The sequence below is a fragment of the Alosa alosa genome, chromosome 1 (assembly GCF_017589495.1).
Source record: "Alosa alosa isolate M-15738 ecotype Scorff River chromosome 1, AALO_Geno_1.1, whole genome shotgun sequence".
In the NCBI taxonomy this organism is placed as follows: Eukaryota; Metazoa; Chordata; class Actinopteri; order Clupeiformes; family Clupeidae; genus Alosa; species Alosa alosa.
The window spans coordinates 15,263,938-15,285,330 of record NC_063189.1 but is presented as its reverse complement, the minus strand read 5'-3'; the positions used below and the strand labels follow the sequence as shown (position 1 = coordinate 15,285,330).

The following is a 21,393-nucleotide window of genomic DNA, read 5'->3' as shown; positions in this document are numbered from 1 at the left end:
TATGGAGTTAATATAAATAAAGAATGGGTGTAGACATTAGATGCCATAATTTGTCCCTTAATTAGTTCTAAAACAATATTAGAAAAATAAAAATGAAATTGCATTGCCAATTCGATTATTTTGCCTGTATTGATGTTGATATTAGGCTATGGCATTGCTGTTCGTGCATAATAGTTCTCGTTTCGATTTGCGGAGTTTTACTTTGAATAGCCCTACTTTATGTAGGCACAAGGCATGTCCCATGGTAGACTTGTGTGATTTTCTAAGGCCAACAATCGCTCTCGTGGTGTGTAGCTGGCGACGCGACTTGCATGGCAATGCGCCACAAGTCCCTGCAAAGGCATGGCTGCAATTCTGAGCTTGAACTTGACCGCAGGAACTGCATGGGAACCAAGGCGCGAATCTGACCCCTGCTATTATGATGCACAAGTTGGTGTCAAGCCTTATTATCATAAAATCCAGCCTGCTTCGAATTAAAACTCAAAGGCTGCACGGGAATCAGTCTTTTCTCACATGGAAAGCAACGAATCAACATCTCTAGCAGTGCAAAGAAAAAAATGTAAGTTATTTTTTATTATTATTTAGTTAAACTCAACACTTATAAAAGCCCTCAATGATTCATATCTATTTTGCTCGATGTTGACAAATACGGTCATTTCAATGTGTTTTGCAACTATTTCACACTATTTGGACTATATTTTTAATGTGTGGCGGAAACATCCTCTAGAACTATATTTCTGTTTACATTAATTAGTCCCATTGATAAACACGTTAGTGTTATTTAGCATGGTTTTCGTTCAAGATTATCTTCAATGAGTTAGCAATTATTTACATTCATTATTGTAGGCTAGAACGTGTGCATTAATTAGGTCTATTAATAAATATTTTAAGTTTACATCAATGTTTCTTTAGCTTGAATTTCGTTTATCATCATAACTCTCTCTTCAATATTTAGCAAGCCTATAATTAAAATAGTTCTGTAAGCTACACATTAACTTACTTTTTAAACGCGTTATTTTCTTCTTAAAAAGTTGCATACATAACCTAGCATGGAATAAAATACGCCTTGTATCTCCTTTTAGCTAACATTACGCGCTTTTCGTTGCACAAATACAGGGTATGAATAGAGCCAAACTGGGACGCAATTAGTCACTCTAATCCTTGTCATTAGTAGGCCTAAACTACTCTCCTTACCAAACGTTCTCTTGAAGCGCTGATTGGCTCTGACACTGTCGGATTCTGAACTGTAGCTAAGCCTATCAGAGATCGAACGACCTTACTGCATGCTAGCAGTGAGGCGGCGATGATATCGTCTTCCTAAACAAATTAATCAGAATTGATATGCAGGTGACAGTAGGTTATTTGAATATTGATGGCATTGGAATATTTTACTATTCGATTTAAATGTTAACCATAGTCCTGGTTAAATCAATCTCACAGACTCTTACAAGACGTCAGCACACCTCTTCACCTCAAAATGCTTTCATGTATTTCTCTACTTATGCTTTAGATGTAAGTTATGCTTCTGGAGTAGCCTAGGCCTACACCACAAAATGTATGCTAGTTGAAGTTTGACCAGCCTAGAAAAAGCTCAAAAAGCAGTGCATATGTCCACTCTTTGTGTACTGCACAAAAGGAGTATGGATAACAAGAAACATTTTCAAGACTAGACAGCATTGCATTCTCCCTGGGCATAGTAATAGAAAGCAGTATTACAGTAAATACACAGTGGCAAAATGGCTGATGTGGGTAATCTAAATATGCATGTAGCCACAGGGGAAATGGCTGACTCATATAGCCACTCCTTGAGGGCTTCAGGTGAGGAGTATCAAAGTGAAGGTTGACTTTGATCAGGTCACATGTTTTAGACCTATGCATCAGGGTGCATGCATAGAGGTAAATCAGACTGTACTGAATATATTTTCCAGAACAAAAGGAGCATCGCCATATAGGCTAATACTTGCCAATTAAAATGGTATAGGCCCATGACAGCTATGTTCAGGCAAATTATTCTCACCGTGGGAAGATTTAATAATACAATACTAAAGATTAAAATAATAGAATGTGAAAAACACATTTATTCCTATTGGTGATGTTTGTATTTCAAGCCAAATCGAGCGGCGAGCAAATCAATCTGAAATTGTTTCACAGTCAATCTGTTCCACAGACCTGTCTGTACTCAGACTGTCTGAGTACAGACAGGTACCTCATTTGAATGGCAGGCAAAGTGCAAAGTCTAAATAAAGCTATAATTTAATACCAAATCTGTAGTGTATGTACAGTAGTACCATGAGCAAGATTGAAGTACAAACATTGGTGGGTCAGCCCAGCGCTCCCACACAACAGATTTCAGATCCAGATTTCATTTATTTGTCAGTAGGCCTACTTTGTGTATATTTGCAAAGATAAAAAACAAAATGCTGTGTCAGTGCAGATTGAAATGTTGTTCCTCCCAGTGCAAATGTGACATATGCCTACGGCACACAGGATGGATTTTGTTCATGCACGGACACTTTGCTCATTCAGGGAATTTGCTCATTGCCCATCATTTAAATTAGGGCCCCAGGTATGTTATCTAGCTTTCCCTAGTTTTAAAGTCATTCTAGCTTGAAAACTCATTGTGGTTCATGCAAATGTTTATGCTATATAAAAGCATGCCACTCGATAGCCCATTACCAAACTACACACAGTCGTGCCCTCTAAGGGAGCTGGTTTAGGAACCACTCACCATGATACTTATAAGTGTTGTTGCTTTGACTGGATAGGTCAAGACATTTTTCTCCAAAAACATTTGTTTATTTGTGGCATTTTACACTAGTCCATTAACTTCCAGTATCACAGATTTTTTGAAGGCGTTGATTTTTCTGTTTTTAGTGAACAGAGACTGATCAACATTCTTGTCTGTGGAGAAAACGTTTGTTGCAGATTTAGATTAGATTAAAACACATCTCTAGACTATTCCTTTATTTCTAGGACCTGGAGTTAGTCAGAATGAGTTATTTTAAGCTTGTCTGCTCATTCTGTGCCATTAGGGGGCATGGAAAGAGAAAAGGAGAAAATGCATTACAAGACATTTGACCTTTTCAGGATGACTAATTGGTTAAAACTATCAAGAAAAATATCTCAACCCTTTCAACAGGTACAAACTTTGAATCCTACTGACAATTTTGTTTTTGTCATCAGTGCATCCACAGTGAGATTTATGAATCATCTAAGATAGACTAAAAGAAAAAATAAAGTAAAATAATTCACTACACACATTAATTACAGTAATCCACTGTTTCAGCAGGTTACTGTTAAACCAAATACTATAAATCTCTTGCAGATTGGACTGGCAAGATAAGTCATACTGAGTTGCTGTGGCTCATGTTAGGGTATAGTGCTATCATTGACAATGTCTGGTCAGGCACATATGTCTAATTTGGAACTACACAGCTACCTTTTAGATTAAACATCTAGGCCGACATTTTAGTACAAATATGTTTGTGATTGTGTTAAATGTTAAAGTGGTATTGATTGTCTATACAGTTCACCAGTTATCTGGTGAATATTTTATTTCTCCTTAGAACCAATGGCTCATATGACCACAACGAATTCATTAGGCAAAATATATACCAACTACTTTCGTGTTCAAACTACTGTATTTGATATTGTTCCTATAGTGTGAAACTGAACAGAACATGGGCAAGCCATTGAAAATGCATTGAGCAGCATCAGTTGGTTAAACTGAGGAAAGTTCACTCATAACTAGTGATTTTAAAGTTTCTTTTTCATCTCTTATCAATCTGACTTGCATGCATTTTTTTACATTGCAGTCAATAAGCAATGCACAACATATACACACATATCTTATGCAGCGTTGCATCTCTCTTTCACAGCATAATCCTTTCAGATGAAAAAAATATTATTATAAAAAATACTATTATTTCAGCAATAATATCTTTACAAATTATGAGCAGCCTATTGCAAAATCTAAATGAACACAATTCTGATATGTTCATAGAAATATAGATCACACAGCTGCAGCCTGCGGTAACATCAACAGTAAAAAATAGTTGTGTTATTCGTGATTCGTGAATTTCGACAAGAAAAAATATAGCATACCTTTACTGAGATTATGAAGAAAGTGTCGATATTGGCTATTTATAACAGTCAAGATGAGTGAACATTAAAAACATATATGGTATTTTATTGATTTCCTCCCAATGACCATTGAAATACTTTCTCTGAGTATTTGTGAAAATTATCTTTACCATCTCCAAGTTTCAAGTGACTCTGTTTACGGTCAATGATTCGCCTGAATAATCGCACGACATTGTAACAGGAATGCTTCACACATTCCAAAATATTTTCCTTTCAGATGCTCACATAGACCTCGCATAACATTACTAGCCAAAGGAACAGAATATTAGCCTGTAATTGTCTGCATTGCTTAACCTAGTTTCAGATTCCAAATGTATTTTTACAATGATGTAGGCTACATTGTGAGAAATTATGAAGCATTATTTTATACGCCATAGTTTGCCAATGACGTGATCATGTATTTTGTTTCAGTTTAATTTTGGAAATGGCCTTTCAGTGAGGATAGCATTGTTTATGCCTGTTTTATGTAGTGTACCATCATAGCCTAACATTAGTATGTTTGCCATTCGTCTGCTTTTGAAATACCTTGACCTATTGTATAAATCTTAGAGCACTGTTGTCTTAGACTTCTTCAACACATCGATCAAACAATCATATTTTCTCTCTCATTATTAAGCGTTTGGTTGTAGCCCAGTCTAATCTTCTTCAGCTACCAAAACTATACTATAGGCTTAATCATGCTATTGTGTATTTCTGCTTTGCTGGCTTTTAAATACCCGGAGCGTTGACAGAACAGCTAGGACAGTAGCCTAGTTTCTATGTAAAAAGGGGGACATCTTTAACCTGTATAAACAATCGTCGTTGACAGGTGATCGGTCAAAAATAGCGTCAAAGCTCGTCAATAGTGCCCGCTCACACCACCAATGGGTGGCGATATTTCTGTCGCATTTTTACAGTATGGCAACAGAAGCCTATGTGTAGTGTTAGCTGAGATTATTTATAAAGATGAATAACATTTTTTTAAACTGTTTTTCTAAATGTGTTTCAATTGTATGCCTATAATAAGCGGATACATATAGTATCCATTAACATGTATCATGCACTTAAGTCGATTTGGCCGTATATGTGTTGGCGTTGGCCTGTTAATGATGTAGATACCTTATGCAAAACCCCCACGCCCTCCAAATACCCACGTGACCACACTGCGATGCGTATTTGAATATATGCCCGTTAGATAGCATCATTCATTGTGGCTTTTTATTTCAGAAGCATATGGATGTGGGGCTTTTTGGTCTTTTTTTAACGCAACCAAGCTGTGTATTCAATACTGGCTATCACTTTAGGGTATTTGAAATGTATGCTGCGTTTAGGTTTGGTAGCCTAAGGTTTATGGATCTTTTTGGATGTTGTTCAGTATTGTTGAATTATTATTGAGGAAAGAAATAATAGCCTACGTTACCATGTCGAATGATGCAGTGGCCTATTATAATGTTTTTAAATTTAACCTTCGTAAATTCAACCTTAAGCGTGGCATAAAGAAACTACAAGTAACAAGTACAGACAATCAAGCAATAAGTAACAAGTACAGACATTAGACGAATTAAGTGAATTTCAAGAGGTCACTGTGTGTGTGTGTGTGTGTGTGTGTGAGAGAGAGAGAGAGAGAGAGGTATGTGTGTGTGTGTGTGTGTGTGTGTGTGTGTGCGTGCGTAAGTGCGCATCTGTGTGTGTGTGTGTGTGAAGGAGGGAGAGAGGGTCTAGTTATTACAAATGAATATATTCTTGCATACCTTTTCGTTTAGTATGCACCTGGCATTTGACACATCTCAACTTTAAAGACTACCTGTTTATGCCGTGAGTTTATGCCCCACCTTGCGCCAGCGCACGATTTAGGACTACCTCCAACAAGCAAAGGGACAGCGTCAGCCATCAACGAGTCTCCCATGTGTGTTACATTAGGGCCAAAACGGCACCAAACACAGCGTAAGTAATAGAACTCAATTAAATGCGGGAGCCTTGTTTGATTAAGGTTCAAACATGAATTTATCAAGGTCTTTTAGTTGGACAATAGCCTACTCTCACACATAGGCTTAGATTTACATTTTATTTCCACCACTGAAGAAAATAGGCATATCTTGTAGACTTTTAGATTTTCGCCCAGATAAATTAGACTGACGCTATATGGACCGTCATATATTATTTTCTGAAAATGTTCTCCACATGGCAGAATTGATAGGTCGCCTTACCCCCACCTCCCTCCGCCCCTCTCTCTCCCACACTCACACATGCTCTTGCGTCCGCTGCTGCCTCTCCTTCTGTCTCCCTCTCTGCTCTACGGAACCCGCACACTCCCTCTCTCTTTCTTCCTCACTACTGAGATAGGAAACAAAAACGATATACAGTTTAGATTAGGACAAGGAGCGGAAGTCGTACCCATGTTGAGGAGGGACAAAAAATGCGGAGTTTTGACAAAAACCACAGAAAGCCCGTGTCGTTTATTTTTCTCGGCACGTTCGCCAGAAAACCAAGGAGGAGGAGGAGGAGGATGGTGAGTCAATGGGAGAGACCAACAACGGATCACAACCCATCTCGCTGTTTCTCTTTTGCCTCCCCTGTTAAGACTGGACACATCCATTTCGAAGCAGACCGAATTGGAGCAACGATCTTAGCTTGTCCATGTCGAGACAAGAAGCGTATTTTTAAATACTTCAGTAGGCCTGTCACTAGGCTACTTTGTTCTGACTGGATGGTTGCAGTTTTGGTGTCAGTTTGGTGTCACACCGGAATCAAATTGAAGCTTGATGCCGCGCGTTAGAACTCTTGTTTTCCCGGTTCACCAAGGATCGTGCTTCATTTTTGGATAATTTGGACAGACTTTGCATGTAAGTAGGTTATCTGTTCCTGCATGAACACCTTTTCAGTTCGCTCACTCACAGTTTAACTCAACGATGTATAAGTCGCCATGCTACTCTTCAAGTAGCCTAAAACCCAAAGCTCAAGTGTTTGACTTGTACTATACGGTGGAATATAGTTCAAACCAGTTCAGTCTGTCTGATCTGTAACCAAGTTGATGGAATGGCATTTTGTTTTAGGTTGTAATGTATTGATGATGCTCATTTAGAACCTACATACTTTTATTTTCCCTAAAACACGGTGACGTAGCCTACATAGTTGGTTATTATTAGGTCGGAGATGATGACGGCAAAAGTAATGTTCTGCTTAAATATACAAGTGCCGTGCCTATTGAATTTTACAATAGTGAGGCGATTGTGTAGGGCATGGGAAAGTGTTGCGGCTTTTTTTGAGGGAGGGAAGGAGGGGGCGAGGTCTAGCCCAGACCCGTTTGTCCGTGGGTCCTCTTGGTTCCAGACGATATTGTTATGCAAATCAGCAACAGCACGTTGTTGAACTTGATGTTGACTTCTCTCTTTGGGGGCTAATTTTTCCCGGTCACTTGTCTGAGTTTTCTCAGGCGCCATTGAGAGGCGTTTCAGAGAAGGCCAACAATAGACTGAAGAGGATTCTGGTAACTATGCAAGGATTTTTCTTTCTCTCTCTCTCTCTCCAAAATTGAAAATGATAATTTTATTCATTGTGAGGGGACAGAACTCACTGAGTATGAGTCAATAGGAAAGTACTTGTTTAAACCGCAACAGAACATAATTTATTGCTTTAATTACTAGCCGGTTCACTTCATATATGAACTTTCTCCTCTATCAAAATAGAATCTAAGTAGCCTAGACCTAATTGTGGGTCTTTTGGCTGGGTAAGGTTTGCTAGTCCATGACACCAAGAAGTCCATGTGTTTTTACCCCTGAGCAACAGGTAGACGTAGGCCTATCGTGTAGGCCTACACCTGCCTGCAATGTGTTTCAGTTACTGATGTGTCATTAAGAATATAATTGATTTAACGAGAATACCAGTGTTTTATTCTGAAATAAGGGAGCCTTCCTCTTAGTCAGTATGGCTTTAGTAGGTCTAGAGCTAGCATGTTTAGGCTTATGTAGGTGTCATATAAGGCGTCACTTCATAAATAGCCTAGGCACACTACAGCATAAATAGGCCCTCCACAAATACAAATACTTCACTAAAATAGATCACCAACACAAATCTTGTAATTCCTATAGTGGCGTCAATGTATAGGTTATGTGTATCCATTGGTAACATGGATTGTTAATTCACATTGCTAATATGTAACTACTGTGTGTAAATTACATATTATCATCATATACGTTACATATTATATAACTAGGCCTACTTTTACGCCAAAGGTTAAAAAGTGATAAAAATCGACAGACGTCGGTTAGACGCACACACACTTTTAGAATTCAAATTCACAAGTGGCCTACACCGGAACATGTTAAGACAATGAGTATAGGCCTCGAATCGAATACAGATCGAATATCTCAATTATTATCCAAACCAATATATGTTACAACTGTATGAGAACGAGTTCCCAGTGTACCCTCAGCAACGCTCCGTCACATTACGATAGCAAGCTAGATTTCAGCACCCAGGACAGAGCCCGCCAAACAGGCCTGTGCAGCGCGCGCTGCAGCTGGTTGTAGGCTACTGTAGGGCGCTGCATGGACGACTCACGGCCCTCACTTTATGCTTTTGGTCCCATAGTAGACCTAGTGTGGTGTCGAGTATTCACGAATAGCCCTAGACAAAGCACACAATGGAAAAAGAGTTTAATGAAAAATGTGTTTTTGAAAAACACAACGTGAACACATTTCATCTTCAGATGAATGACCCACAGTGGAGTGGATTACTGGCAAAAAATAAATGCTCTCAATATAGTCATATATTCCTGTTATTTTTGTATTTTATGAGACTTGTTTTTGGTCACCTTTAAAACCAACCTTTCGAAATAATATAACACTCCCTTAAAAATAGGCGATAGATTTACGGGAAATTAATTTGGATAAGAGCGGTTTGCTCAAACGATTAGTTTTCATGTTCAGTAGGTTAGGCTACTCATACAGGCCTAACAGATCCCATGGAGTTAGGCTATGCCAAGTAGCCCAATAAGGCTGCACTTATTGACCCAAATAGCCTACACTAAAACAGTGAAATGTTGTGTCTCAGATTTTGTGTGTGTTTTATGTCGTTGTTTTGTGAAGCACTGAACATTTTCGGCATTTGGTATTTTATTTAAAAGTCTTATAATATCCAAATAAGCAACAGGGCTGGAGTGTAAAGCTTTAGATCATAGCCTACTATTGTAGATCACTCTATTATTTTATATATTTTTTGGCTAAATTAAGACAAAGTGTGGACTTAATGCTATTAAAGTTTGCTACAATGAACGAAGTGTAGCCTAATTCAATTCACATTTATATTTGTACAAGTTTAATGTTTAAAGAAGCACTGTTTTTATAACATGATAATATTATTCCATTATTTATATATATATATATATATATATATATATATATATATATATATATATATATATATATATATATATATTCTCCTGTACAGACCCCCCTCTCTCTCTCACACACACACACACACACACACACCCTATAAAATAGATGCTTAGTTGTTCTTCAACCATCAACCATCATTATAAATAGTTTGTTGCCGTGTTCACCTTAAAATAGTCGTGTACAGACATCACTGTCTTGAATTAGCTTTGAATTAGTTTTGATAAAGCCTATGTGTGCTCGAAAATTGGAAAAAAAGGCCTATTCATCTAAACATTATCCAATGATACCCATATGGCGCTCCGCTCTGCTGTGGTAGCATCTTTTCAAGCTACCAAGCTAATTTCCAGGCTTCCACGTGTAGAGGCATACATAGTAACTTTATTGACTATCTGAAAACTCTCATTATGATTAAAACGGTATTCAGTACGTGTTCAGTTAAAGCTTTATGTACACAAGGCCTCTGTGTCATTAAACGACAAGGATGTCTGCGCATGTGTGGATTTACAGTGAAATAGGCAGGCGAGGTAGAATGTGTATTATTCAAATGTTTGATTTATTCCCCACCCCTGCCCTCCTTGTAGTGGCACATTCCTCTTTGCAGCACCCTAAGCAAGGACATTTTGGGAGATTCCACTCACTCGGTATCCCATTTCAGCCCCACATTATTCATTATACAGCAGTAATGTTACAATTATTTAATTTGCATTGTTATCATCGTGTGTGTGTGTGTGTGTGTGTGTGTGTGGCTAAGCATGTGCAATCTGCTTCCATAATAATTGTAATTTTATTTAGCTTATTTAGCTTCAGCATTGTCAGTGTATCATAAACATAGCCAAACAAGAATTGTTATCGCAGAAAGAATTTAAAGATGTATAGTACATTTTCTAATTCTATTATTTCTGGCGTTAACCAGACAATTAGTTTTGAGGAGTTGCGTTCCTCATTGGTCATTTTTGTATGAAAGCGCAGTAGTCGCTTAATATTTCAACATGTGTAGGCTATTTGCACATTTTTATTCAGAGCAAGTTCAAAAGCACGGTCATTGTCAGGGGCTTTATTCTTATGCAAATCACAGCTCTTTCCAGGAGCGTTTTCTCTCACGGTCTTAATTAATGCATGCCCACCATTAAAATGACACACACCATACATGTTTCACAAATGTGGGCCGCTTACACTTCCAGCCTAGATATTTTATTACGCGTTGACTGGATGTACATGTTTAGGTTCAGGTTGAGAAGATGTTGAATGTGTTCTTCATTTTGAAACTGAATTGCATGGAGACTCAGTGAAGGAGGTCTGTGAGCTGATTCTGATGATGACCGTGGCCGCTCCCATCACTATTCTGTGGGCGAGGTGACCTTCCTGGCCTGATTGAGGGGGTCTGGGAGCCCCGGGAATCTTATTCTGCCTTTTTATGCTTTTACGCAGCTTATTATAGCTGCTCTCAAGTCCAGGGCGCTCAATATTTTCAGCCGACACCACATGATACAGTGGTGGTGCTCATAATGTGCTGGCGATACACGAAACATGTAGCGAGCGTGTATGTGTGCGCGCCTATGTGTGTGTCTGTGTTGGGGCGGGGAAACAGACCGTGGGGGCCGGCCAATATTAACATATCGTGAGCGCTCCTACTGCGTGGTGTGCATTTGCCGGTAGGACACTAGTTTTGTCAGTACAACCCGGTGACGAACTGAACGGTTGGTTGATCTCCTCCATCCATGTTTGGACGCTAAGCAAGAATGCTCTGGATGCGCTCTACACTGGGCCTGCATAGCACAGTTTATGACGCACCGATTAGTTTTATCTAGACTACCAAGACAAGAGAGACCATGGTGCTTTCTATGGGTTTTTGGAACGTGGTAGATGGGTGAGTAAACTATCACAAGATGATTAGGCAATATGAGCTCAAACAGGGCTGTAGCACTTAATTGAAGAGCTTGGAGACTTTGGATTGTGATGGTGACTAGTGATGGTAGTTCGACATTTCACAGTGGCTATGAGGTGTATGTTAGGAGACGATGCTTTTGTACTGAAGTAGGCTAACGTCAGGGGTAGAACTATTGAAGGTTTTTCGAAACCTTATATACATATAATCGCTGTATATAGCTATTGTGTTACTGATGACTGTAGACTAGTGCAACCGTGTAGCTTGCTTTGACTAGAGACTCAGGAGAAATTGATTCATAATTAACCTGTTTTTTACGCAAGGACGTGAGTCTTGAAACCTTACAGCCTGTACACCTTCTATAGCCTAGCCCTACTTGATAAAGTGAATAACTTCCTCTCTGTGTGTTTGTGTGTGTGTGTGTGTGAGAGAGAGAGACAGAGATGTGTGAACTAAACTATAGTAATTAGTACAATAAATTATGTTCTGTCTAGGTTTAAAAAGAGACTTTCTGTCTCATACTTATTGAGTTCTGTCCCCTCACAATGAATAACATTATCCTTTTTTTTATTTTTTTTTTTTTTTTGGGGGTTGAATTGAGAGAGAGAGAGAGAGAGAGAGAGATGGAATTGGTTGAAGCGAGACACACACTTAGGAGTGCACTGGCTCCATGTGACCACAACAGAAGCACCATCTGAACGGCCCCTTTAAGATGCATGGGTTAGTTTTTGTCTTTGGTTATCTAGCTGTATGAGTTTATCCAATATCATAAAGCTAGAGAACCGAAAGTATAAACTAATTCCTCAGACTTCGGGGACTGCTGCCTTGGTACCGATAAACCGTGGGGACGAGAAGGAGGCTCGGGGGCGCTGGACTCCGCTAGGCTCTGTCCGTAACCAGCCTTTGAGTACGAGCGTTGCGATTTCTGTGTTTTGACATTAAGGCTCTATGAGGTTCAACCCTAGTCTGGAGTTTGTCATTTTTACAGTAGTATAATAATAATAATAATAATAATAAAGCTTTATTTGTATAGCACCTTTCATACACAGAATGCAGCTCAAAGTGCTTTACATTTGAAACATGTAACACAATAATAGTCAGTCAGTCATTATCAATCACTTTTCTTTGCTGTTTATGTTATACTCAGCAACATATCAAAAATATAGAAAATGACGTCATAAGACTGGCAGCCTTAACCCTCTTACCCCCCACAAGCACGCCATATGGCAACTGTGGCAAGGAAAAACTCCCATATTCCAGGAAGAAACCTTGAGCAGAACCTGACTTAATAGGGGAGCCCATCCGCTTCTGGCTGGCTCGCCCCAATAGTAGCAGATGTAGAATAATCTGAAAATGTAGTCTACAGGATAAGATGAGTTAACTAAAAGCTTTCCTGTACAGGTATGTTTTCAGATCTTTTTTAAAATATTTACTGAACTCGCCTGCTTGATGTACAGAGGCAGGGTGTTCCATAGTTTGGGGCATAATGGATAAACGCTTCTCCACTTTGTTTGTGGGGCACTTTGGGTAACGATTAAAAGATTAGAATTGGATGATCTAAGTTTCCTTTGTGGTTGATAAGATATTAAAAGCTCAGAGATATATGAAGGTGCTATGCCATTCAGAGCTTTGTAAGTAATTAACATAACCTTAAAAATCAATTCTATAGGAAATAGGGAGCCAGTGCAGTTCAGCCAACACAGGGGTGATGTGTTCTCTCTTCTTAGTCTTAGTTAAAAGTCTAGCCGCAGAGTTCTGTATGAGTGCCAATTTCTTTAGATGTTTTTGGGAAGACCAGTGAAAAGTGCATTGCAGTAGTCTAACCTGCTAGTGATAAAGGCTGAATTAGCTTTTCTGCATCTTGTTGAGTTAAAAAAGGGCGCACTTTGGCAATGTTTCTCAAGTGGAAATAGGCTGTCTGAGTAACTTTACTGATATGGGGCTTAAAACTTAACTCTGCATCTAAGATGACACCGAGGCTTGTTACTTTTGGTTTGACCTGGTGTGCCAAGTTCCCCAGATTACTAAGAATAATATCTCAGCTTTAGTTTTGGTCCAACCAGAAGTACCTCTGTTTTGTCATCATTTAGTTTCAAAAAGTTTTTGCTCATCCACTGATTAATGGAGGTTAGGCATGCAGTGAGGGAGCAAAGGCCATCTGGTTAGTTGGCTCCACAGAAAGATACAATTGGGTATCATCTGCGTAGCTGTGGAAGTTTACATTATGCTGATTTATGGCGTTTCCCAATGGGAGCATATATAGAGAAAATAGCAGGGGACCAAGGCAGCCCCTGGGCCACACCAAAAGGCAAGTCATGTTTTTCAGATACATGATCTCCTAGACTGATATAAAAATCTCTGCCAGTAATGTAGGTTTTGAAACCAGTTTAGAGCATTATCAGAGAGACCCACCCACTTTGCAAGGCGGTGAATTAGGATGCTATGATCAATGGTGTCAAATGCCGCACTCAAATCCAGAAGAATAAGGATTGAGACTTTGTTTGAGTCGGTAGCTAGTCTGAGATCATTGACTATCTTTACTAGAGCCGTTTCTGTGCTGTGATTTGATCTAAAACCTGATTGGAATTTTTCAAGGATACTGTTTTCGTTGAGGAAGGTATTTAACTGATTGCAAACAACTTTTTTCAAGTACTTTGCTCAAAAACGATAGATTTGATATAGGCCTGTAGTTGCTCAGATTGGTATGGTCAAGTTTTGACTTTTTAAGTAAAGGTTTCACAACAGCGGTTTTAAAAGCAGTTGGAAATATACCTGTTTCTAATGAGGTATTTATTACCTTGAGAAAAAGGGAGCTAAGCCTTCATATACTTTTTGAGGAATGTAGTAGGGGATTGGATCTAAAACACATGTTGAAGAGCCGGTTTGAGTTATAATTTTACCAAGCTCAGATTGAGTAATAGTGCTAAAGGACCTTAATTTTGGGGGCTGTTTTTGGGTGTACTATCAAACATATTACTTGTGTTACCAATAGCCTCCCTTATAGAAATGACTTTGTTTTGAAGAAGTCTGCAAAATTCTTCAGATCTTAGAGAGGATGCCTGACTGAGTGTGTCAAAAGGTGTTTGATGCAATAGCCTATCAATGGTAGAGAACAACACCCTAGAGTTTCTACTGTTTTCAGCAATTACCTTAGAGAAGTGGTTCCTCCTCTCATTCCGAATAGCTCTATTATAATTTGCAATTTTTTTTTTTAGAATGGCACGGTGAACCTGTAACTTAGTTTTTTTCTCCATGTTCTCTCAGCTTTCCTACATGATCTTTTTTAGATCATGGATATTTTCGTTCATCCAAGGTGTCAGTTTGCTACAGGGCCTTTTTTTAGTCTTTAAGGGTGCCACTCTGTCAAGCAGAGCGCCTAATTCACGATTAAGAGCCTCTACCATTTGATCAATGGGATGATGTAAAATATCTAAATTTATGGAGTCTATAAGAGCTATGAACTGCTGTTCTGCTCTAATGTCCAAGAGTCATGATTTGATTGCAATTTTGGATGAATTTTTGGAGTATGTAGTACAATATTAAAAGATACACAATGATGATCAGACATATTTATATCATTTACTGATAAGTCTGTGACTTCTATCCCTCTGGAAATGACTAGATCGAGGGTGTTGCTTAAGGTTGTGGGTGGGTCCTGTAACATGCTGCTTTAGCTCTAAACTGTCCAACACATTAAGGAACTTACTGGCTTTTAGCATCAGTTGTCTTATTGACATGAATATTGAAGTCGCCATTTACAATTATCCCATCATAGCTAGTGATGATGAGCGACATAAGTTCAGAAAACTGGTCGAAAGCCAGTCCATAGTTTAGGAGGGCGGTATAAGGTTAATAGAAGTACAACTGGGTCAGCCTTCAGAGTGAGGGCAATATACTCAAAGACTTATGGCTGTATTATCCTGGCTACCATGGTCTGAATTACTATATCCCTGTCACTCCATCTTGTATGTACTCTTCAATATCTGTCTCTATACCGGGGTCTTTTTTACAAGAAGGATTTAAAACTAACATTGTCTTTGCAGGAAACATTTGAAAGGCTATGCCGCTTTTTTAGTATGTAGTGTAATTTCATCACTGTCTAGTAGAGGAGGCTTTTATGCTCCCATGCACTTGTATTTGTACTGAAAGATACATGTATATTTAAGCAAAGCTACATGTAAGAAACACATCCAGAACTCTTGCATGTTTTTAGGTGATTGAAATGTTAGTGAAATTCCAGGTTAGACCTCAGCAACAAAAGTGAGATGTATTTTCAACTGCTACTGTCACTAACAAGAGCAAGTTCTCACCTAATTTCCCGACCTGAAAATTATTTCACACTGTATTTAGTCGTTGTTGTTTTAGTTTTTATATATTACAGAGCCATCAACCATATATAATTCCAAAACTCCAAAATATGATATGTTAAATCTGGCTATGAACACAAAGTCTGGCTAAACCGGAAAGATATCTTTTGAAGAATAAATGAAGACTGTTTTAATAACCTTCAGAATTAGAAATGTATTTTGAATGCATGTTAAGAAACTACACCACAGGAAAGCACTGTGTCTGAGGCACAACTAAAATAATGACAAACTCTTGGAAGTGACCAAACACTGACTGATGTGTACAAAGGTATATAGGGTGGTAAAACCTTCACCAATGCAATGTTATTTTACACACCACGTACCCAGTACTGTGTGACTAGTGAGCCTTATCACATATTTACCTAAGATCGCTTCATACCTTGAAAAAATCCCTGAAAATATCCTGGGATACCCTGAAAACTCTAAAACTGTAATATACTAATCCATGCTTCTCTGTTTTACCAGCAGGTTTAGGAGAGACGCTGAAGGGGGGGAAGGCAGAGGCACCTGGGACCTGTAACGCTGGCAGTCCTGACCCAAAGGGTGCAGCATTCTTTACAACACAGGTACTGCATTGTCAAAAGAGTCTCTTTTTACAGCTCTGTCACCGGTGTGCTGAACAGGAGTGAGGTGCCTCCCTCTTAACAAGGAAATGGTAAATGGTAAAGTGAGGTAGTGCTGAACATTCCAAACCTCATATCAAGTCTTATAGCAAAGAAGCAACAGGCTATTTAACATACATGGTCCTTGTTGTAAAATCCTTACTTTTGAGAAATCAAAGCTGTCCGTGCAGATTAATCTGGAAGGAGCCGGAAAATCCTTTGCCTCCATCCCAGTTCCTCATACCTCTCCTCTCTCAGGACACCCCCACCCCCCACCCCCTCTTTTCCCCCAATAAATGTCATTGTATCCTTTTTCTCTTCTGGACAGTTAAACAGTCTGATCCAGTTTGCCAGTGGGCTGGTTTTGTTGGAGAGAGTGTAGTGAGGGTGAGTGTTTGTTTAGTCCACTCGGCAGGTCCTTGTGCCTGTGGTTTATCCCTTTAAGTGTTGAGAGGCTCTGTGGCAGCGCCGAGGCCTAAGGTGTGTGCTCATGTGGAAAGTGAGCAGGAGGGGTGTGAAGGGTGGGGGTGTGACGGGGAGTTTTGGAGTCTTTCACCAAAAACTCCCCGCCGCACACACACACACACACACACACACACACTCACAAATACACACCATCACTGGCTCCCTGCATGTCTTTTACTTCTGCTTTTCATCAAATGTCCCCAACCTACACCCCCCTCCACCACCACCATGTCGCAGCCTACTGAAGAGACTTTGTTCTCGCTTTCCGTCTCTCTCTCTTTTGTTTGATGAGATGAAATGATTTTTATAAGAAAAAAGAGTCTAGAAAACTGAAACAGAGAAGAACTTTTGAGATCCCAAAGGAAGACGTTTAAAAACTGATTGAATTTTTTTTCCTCTGTCTAATTGTGCAGTTGGGAAAGTGGGTGCAGAGGGAGCTTAATTAAATTGACAGTAAGCCAAACCCTGAGACTAATGCTGTGGGTATTATTCCGCTCACCGTGTGCGGGGGTGCTGAGCCAACGAGCCTGTTTGTTGGTGCATGGATATGGGATGCAGCCCATGAACTTTCACTTCCTGCTTAAGACAAGGTGTAGCAGTGTGTACGGAAAGGAAATAAGACTCACACTGAAAGGAATAGTTTCCACAGAAATGTTTGGCATACGATTGCCTTTCTGATGTTTATTTATTTATTAACATTTACGGTGAGCTATATAAGACCATACTGATTATAGTAGTGATGTCAGTCAGAGAACAAACATTAAGCGTACATTTGGAATTTCTCCTTGTATTTCAATGACTTGCTATCCTAAAGATGACTAAGTGTTTCTCAGAAGCAATGTTCTTTTAATAATAAAGGCTGTCCAACAGAGGTATTGTGTACAGCAGGGTGTATGGAACAAACTCTGAGTTAACTGGTTGCTAATGAAACAGATTTAATGTCCGTGACCGCAGGCTAAGAGAAGACACATCTTCTTGTCTTCCTCCATGTTTGCTTAATTTTCTCTCTATTTCTCTAGTTTACATGATCATTTCAATAGAATCTGCTCTATCTCTCTGTTGGTCTCTCTTTATCTTCCTTTCATCTTATAATGTCATACATTTAAGGATGTTATATAATTGTTACCTTTAGCCATGTACCCTGAGAAACTGTTTGTATGAAAGCAACTAACTTTTCAGTTTCGTTTTGTTGCTCTGCACTAACAACATGTCCACCATATCAATCTTATTAGGCATTCTCTTACAAGCTGAGTAGCACAAGTTGCAAAAATGTATGATTAAAACCTGGGAATAGAGATAATGCCTGCAGCATAAACATTAAAGAATATTATGTAGCATTTGAGTTTAGATAATCATTCACAAAATGTTCAGCTGTAGCACTGAAGAAAAATAAATAAGCAACGTTGGAATAATGTGTAGTGCATAATCACCATTTACAATTTTTTTATTCATTTAGCAGATGCTAAATGCCATTGTGCTCAAGGCAAGGTCAAATTTGATGGCTCTAAAAAGTTATACACAGTCTGAGATGTCGGTAGAAATGTTCAAAAGCAAAAGATGAGAAAGAAAAAGAGAGATTTTTTTAGAAGCAGTTACTGAATCGCCCCCCCCCAGATGGGTGGATTTGTATGCATAAAGTGTTCCGCATGGTTGTTCTCATGAGTTGATTTAAATGATGTGGCCGGCCCCACGTGAGCCGAGTGCAGATCAGTCTGGACGAGGGAGTGCGCCGGGCGGCCCTGGAGCCCGGGGCCCGCAGGCTGAGCTGTGGACCGAGGGCCTGTGGGGAACACCACTGTGACTAACGCCTCTTGATACAGATTACAAACTCATGCAAGAGATGATAGCCAGGCTTCCCCCAGTAGCATCGTAGGAGGTGGGAATGGAGGGGGAAGAGGAGGGGGGGAGATAGAGAGAGAGAGAGAGAGAGAGAGAGATTAAGAAAGATGGAGAATAGTCCACGGTAGTGATGTCAGGGTTTGATAAATGTTCAAGAGTGAAGTAAAAGTGGGAGAAGGGAGGGAGGGGAAACAGAGACAAACGCCTAAACACAATCCATGGTGTATTTGGGATTTGTTTTTTAGCTTTTCGCTAAATATTTCTTCATCTTCTTAGCACTTGTTTGAGTATGCCAGGCTTTGCTCAGCTAGACAGAGGTAGAGGCCCCTTTGACATTTCTATGCAAACTAGAGCTTGAATAATGAGATGTATTTATGAAGCCAGACGATCGGCAAAGAGGGTGGGGGAGAGTGTGTGTGTGTGTGTGTGTGGGGTTGTTGGTGAAAAGGGCCCGGCTAGGCAGTGAATGGGAAAGTTGAAGAGGAGGGGAGAGCCCAGAGGAGGGGAGGAGGGGGCAGACAGGAGATGGAGGGTGGGTGGGTAGAGGGGTACCAGGGGGGCCGGTGCGGTGGATGGTGATGTGCGACTGGCCTCCACGGGTGCACGGCAACGGACGCAGCAGCTGTGAAAAGAGTGGCTCTCTTTTTCCCACGCCCAGCAAGACAGAGAACAGTAGTTGGGTCTGTAAGGGTCAAGTCACATTGCTAATATATACATAGAAGAATGGAGGGGGGGGCAAAATGGAGTTTGTGCACATTAACGAGCTGTCTGAAGAAAGGGCAGTTGGGTGGCCCGATACTGAGCACCCTACTATTCTGGTACTGTAGAGGCTTGGGCAGAGTGGAACGCCTGAAGTCTTGTCCTACTTTAATTACTGAACATGCCACATATTGTGAAGGAAAAAGTAGCACTCAACCTTTATCAAAGCGTATTATTAGGGTCTCCCCGCATACTGCACTAACCCATTTAAGTTGAAGCGATTGTATTGAATAATCATACACAGATCTAAATAACACATCAGTTATATTAAATAATTGAACATATTTTAATATGTTTTAATGTGTTATCTGCAGTCCAGCTCTGCTACAGAAGTCTGTGAGCCACACTTCCCCTTTTGTCCATGATCTTTACTGTTGGTTTCTCACACTCCCAAGCAAACTTGGACTTGGTGTGTGTGTGTGTGTGTGTGAGGTTGAGTGTGCGTGTCTGGGATGAGGGATGGTGGGGGGCAAGACACATTCTCTCTTCAACATAATATAAAAGAGGGCTAATTCAAACAAGGAGTGTGTGTGTGTGTGTGTGTGTGTGTGTGTGTGTGTGTGTGCCGCCGGGGGATGGGTGGTGTTATTGGAAGACCTAGCAACTTAGCAGGAATGTCTTTCTGTTAGACATTCAATAAGATCTGTGATCTATATCCAAATAATGGGTGGCGAGGTCTCTCTCCAGCTTCCCCCACCACCTTTCTTACCAAGTGGAATTTCATTACAAAGCACAAAACACTATGGAGGGACAGTTCATAAAGGTCATGCCAGAGGACTTGCCTCCTAAACAAGAAACTTCACTAGAAACGAAAAGCCCACCACAAAGAATAGTTTTAGAAGTCTCAAAATATCAAGTAGTCTCATTTTGTTGCAACTGATTAGTCTATAAACGGATGTTATTTATTTGCTAGCAACAGTGTGAGTCTCAAACAAAATGTCACCACTAATGAGCAGTGATGAGATGGCACTTCAATAACACTGGCCCAGACAGGCGTCCTAATTAATCTCTTGCTCCTCATAATTCCATCTGGTGGAATACCATCCAGCATAACACTGCAGAGAAGGAGGGGCCTGACATGTCTGTATAACGTGTAGTGCAACCGGTTTCCAGCTGGAGTTGAAACACCGGCTGCAGCTTTATGTTCCTGCTCCTTTTACGGTCCCCAGCAGAAAGCCCAGCCCAGAGTGGTCTCACGCTCAATTAGCTCCCCCAAGCCTTGTTTACACTTCTTTATGCTTCTGGAACTCAGACACAAGCCTTGGCCTTTGAGTAAACACATTGCTTTCCCCTCGCGTTCCTTTTCTTCCTATTCACCTCCTCCTGTTTGCATCCCTTTCCTCCCTCCGTCCTTCCCTCCCTCTTTCTCCTGTTCCTTTCATCCAATTCAGGAGACACCGGTGGAGGGGAGGGCTGCCTCTAATTAGTTCAATGTGAGGAAGCATTGTGGCAATCAGGGAGTGCATTGTGTGAGAGTGTATAGCTTGTTAATATACTATGTTAGAGGAGACTGCTGCTGTCTAAATGCCGGCCTCTCCAGCTTGCTTTTCTCCATTCATGTCTCGCAGATGCGTTTGCAGGCTCATTGTTGCCTGCCGTGAGCAGAATTAAAAGTGCAAGGCTCCTTCAGTGCATTTTTATGTCTGACAGCCTGACAGACACTCATTTCTGTGAGTGAACAATTATTTGTCAAAAGAGAATCCAGGCAAGACATGATCCTGCTTTTTCATTTTGTTAATTGATTGTCTCTTTTAATTGAGCGAGTTGACACAGTTTTTCAAACATATCACAGATATTACTTTGCTACATGTTTAAATATCGTTTGTCTTCACAATGGCTATGTGTCATCATCAGACTGTGTAGTGAAGTGATTCTGGTGAAGGCAGCTCTTAAATGGGCTCTTTTTAGAACTCAATAAACTGTGAGGACCTGTAGTGGCTATTTACATTATTCAGTGA

At 40.0% G+C, this 21,393-nt stretch overlaps 1 long non-coding RNA gene across 5 annotated transcripts in view; it reads left to right on the top strand.

Annotated features, from left to right (window-relative positions):
- The first annotated feature begins 486 nt into the window (after positions 1 to 486).
- Positions 487 to 21,393, top strand: part of LOC125307400 — a 37,829-nt gene continuing 16,922 nt past the window's right edge. Inside the window, exons 1-2 of one of the 5 annotated variants that reach the window (XR_007195707.1) lie at positions 487 to 559; positions 16,236 to 16,336. This is a non-coding gene — a long non-coding RNA (uncharacterized LOC125307400). Of the gene's footprint in view, positions 560 to 6,841; positions 6,966 to 11,086; positions 11,386 to 16,235; positions 16,337 to 21,393 lie in introns of those variants that run through there. The other 4 variants (XR_007195709.1, XR_007195712.1, XR_007195705.1 and 1 more) reach the window with 4 other exon arrangements.